The 3,492-nt window shown below is 42.9% G+C and overlaps 1 long non-coding RNA gene across 13 annotated transcripts in view; it reads left to right on the plus strand.

Moving 5' to 3' along the window:
- Positions 1–3,492, plus strand: part of LOC111260982 (uncharacterized) — an 83,699-nt gene extending 80,207 nt beyond the window's left edge. For 10 of the 13 annotated variants that reach the window (XR_002680680.2, XR_002680684.2, XR_002680679.2 and 7 more), the window contains 2 exons: positions 3,097–3,180; positions 3,361–3,492. This is a non-coding gene — a long non-coding RNA (uncharacterized LOC111260982). Of the gene's footprint in view, positions 1–1,687; positions 2,532–3,096; positions 3,181–3,360 lie in introns of all 13 variants that reach the window. The other 3 variants (XR_015311295.1, XR_002680682.2, XR_015311296.1) reach the window with 1 other exon arrangement.

Raw genomic sequence — 3,492 nt, forward strand, 5'->3', positions numbered from 1 at the left:
CGTATTACCTCTTCTTGGTGGTGCTATTGAGCCCATCTCAACAAAGCGGCAGTAGATTTTCTAACCAACTACTGGTAATGGCTCCCAACACACTAAGTGTGAACATGTAATTATAATAATATTTTTTAATATTAATAGTAAATATTTTGCAAACCGCTCTAGGTATTTTTGGCAATGTTTAGCTTTTTTAGTGAACTCTGTGGTCAACCTGAACGAATCCCTACGTAAACAGTACATAAAGGATACCGGCGGGCATAACAGTTTGCCCCCGAACATATTTGAAACATCTAAGAGAAAAGTTTGCCAAGCTCACCACCCGGGGAGAAAAACTTCCTGAAAAGTGAATATGTTAACATCGTCTTTCGTTGGGCCCTAATCTACTTTCCAATCGTGTCATATCATAAGTTCGGGCATATTATACAAAACCATGTTAAAGCAAAGTGCTATTTTGTTATACTGCCCCCTTTATTTTGAATTTGTTCTAAACCTGATGTGGGATCGGTACACCCTGGAGCCATTGGCTAACCCGACACTCCGTGGAAGCGACCTACGTTTGCTGGTATTAAGATTTCTCTGTTTTGACGGCAGGACCTCTTGGATGATTTGTAAAAATTCTCACCGACAAAACACCTAAGAAATCGAACGTAAAAAGGTATCAACATACGAAATGAACTTCCTATTTCATCTTAGGCACGCCCGTGCCGGAAGGAATGTTCTCATTTGCATGTCTTATAGGATCACTACTTTTCATGCTTGCACGAGCATAATATTCTATGCACGCATTTGACACGTGTGCAAAAATATCGCTTCTAAAAGCTGAAATTGTATGTTGCGGGGGCCAAACCCTCTGTGTTGTATTGCTTCCATTATCATCAGCAGAGGGCATCGGCTTTGGACATGGTTATACATGGCAGTCTTGAAGTTTAACTTGCATTGCGATCCTAAATAACTGCTACGGTGAGGTAGTTTAAAAATGATAACAGTAAACAACAAGGTGAAATTTTTATTGTATCCTTCAGGGTTATTATTAAGAGAAACAGAGTAGGTCTTAACTACTATGTAGCAAATATCCAAATGGTTTATACCTCAAAGCCTGATACGCTTTTGCTTGTCTAGTCCAGACAAATTTCTATATGCTCATTGAGAAAGTGCCGATCGAACTTCAGTGAACTAGTTTTATATGCTCTATTGGGTAAAGGCAATATAATAGGCTCATACAGGAAGCAAACTTTTAAGCGTCAAAACAATTCTTCATCCAAATATAGCATCCAAATTCAACAAAAATCGGTCGTATAACTACTGAACGGAAAACATCTATCTTGAACATGCAAATCTTCGCCAATGACGACATAGTCTACTTGCTGATTTAACTTTACAGAAGTGTTTATATTTTTTCGATAGAATGCGATAGGCCCGAAGGCGCTTTTGAAAAAAAAGAACAACAAGTTATCGAAGAGGTCATAAATAAAGTGCGAGCGACATCGACTGCATATTAAAACTTATGGTTCTACTACTGATGGTACAGCTAATGGTGGTATAAACAGAATTTGCATATTTTCTTCATGGACTGACATTGCACAATAAATAGTGAGACGCAAACTAGCGGGCCAGAAGTGTATTTCCTTTAGTTTGTTTGTTCCTTGCCTGTTCGCCCGCTTCACTGACCAGATGGCCCATTTGTTAACAGGTTATGTTGCTTCGATCGCGTAGGATATACACATATATACATCCATGTGTGTATATTGGGGTTGTAGGGTAGGAGGCCGTCGTGAAGCACGATGTCATCCCCTCGGCAGGACGAGAGACCCAGGAGGCACATAAAGTTTCACTAATGACCCCCGTTCGCCTTGCTAACTGCTGCTGCTGCTGCTGCTAGTCGCAGTTGCAGCTCTACATAGCGGCAGCAGTAGCAGCACGTGTTCGCTGCGATCCCCTACATCCGCCTTTTACTACCGCTACTAGGCTGGTCGGCAGCTGCTGGCGGCCAACACTGGCGCAGTGAAAGAGACAGCGCATGTTGTAACGACGATATTGAATTGCGCTACCTCTCTTCGCGGCAGCAGAAACACAGAGCGCAAAGTTGAGGGGCCCGGAAAGACCCAGGGCTTAAGGATTGCGCAGGGACGCACCGAACCCCTAACGTCTAGGAAAGCGCTAGCCAAGATGAGATGCAGGATGTGGCCTGATGGTGGGCATATTAGCAAACAGCTTGGTGCATCTTAGAAAGAATTCGCTTTTTCGTCCAAGTACACAGGGAATGAATGCATAGGGCAACAGAAACAAAACGAAGCCAAAGAAGACATAGATCACAAAGACCGCAGATGCAGAGGAAAAGCCAGTGGTGGTGCATTCTATGTTCGCCGTCATCAGCGGGACTGGTTAGGTGCTGTGTAGGACACACGGTCCTGCCCAGCTGCTACAAACAACTACTAACATGACCATCGTCCAGTTGTTCGAGGGGTGAGAATGCTGTGCTACGTAAGCGGACGAATCCCGAAGAGCCAGACGGAGAAGAGCTACTGCGTGCGCAAGTAAGCACGCCCGTAGCACCGAAGATGAGACTGACGAGGAATTACATGGAGCAGGAGCTACTAACTTTACTACTTTAGCCATTAATAAATCTAGGTTTACTAGCATTAGCTAGTAAAGTTAGTTTCATTAATGATCCGTTGGTGGTACGAACAAGCACGTCTTTGGACGATTTTCCCTCCGCAACTAGATATGTAGTATATGAACGCATATGAACGCATGTTATGAATCAGGGCAGACACTGAATCATATATGTACTAAATGCGATTAATCCGCTGATTTTAGAACTTGCATTTTATGAATTTACGTCTACTAAACGGTCTCAGCTTCGCATGACACGATCAGTTATAGTGAACCTTTCTTTGTAGCGTTTTCTAGTGGGGATAGCTTTATTGCGTCTGACATTAACCTAAATATCTCTTGTCGTTGATTTCCTATGATCAGGGGACGATTTTCCATAGCTTTGGTAAAAATGTCGATAACAAGTTCAAATTGAAGGTCCTAGGCTATAGAGTAACAGGAGCTAACTAGCAACCACCGATTCCATGGTGCACGGTTTGGTTTCAGATTAGCGGAACAGGTGTATGGCGAGCAAACGCAAACCCGCCTTAATTTAAACGAATTCGATCTAGACTTCAACCAGCTTCAAAGGTGAATATGTAATGTTAATATACGTAGTCAGGTACTGTGACTTGAGACCGAATCGTTCTGTAATGCCAAGGCTTGTCCACTGACAAATGTCTCTTTCTGGTACATGATAGGTTAAATTAGGCCAAACAGTAAGGTAAGACTTCCGTTTTTCATACTATTTCCCATTCACCGTCTATGCAGAAGAGGCATGCGACATCGCGACGATTGACCGGCACGCTCGAGCGGACAGCTCTGCCGATAGCGGGTCTCTCGAAAACAGACACGAACTCGTATCTTTGTGTAATAATAAAAAAGTTTAAGTATGTTGTTCAA

Source organism: Varroa jacobsoni, unplaced genomic scaffold (assembly GCF_002532875.2).
Source record: "Varroa jacobsoni isolate VJ856 unplaced genomic scaffold, vjacob_1.0 scaffold_500, whole genome shotgun sequence".
Taxonomy (NCBI): Eukaryota; Metazoa; Arthropoda; class Arachnida; order Mesostigmata; family Varroidae; genus Varroa; species Varroa jacobsoni.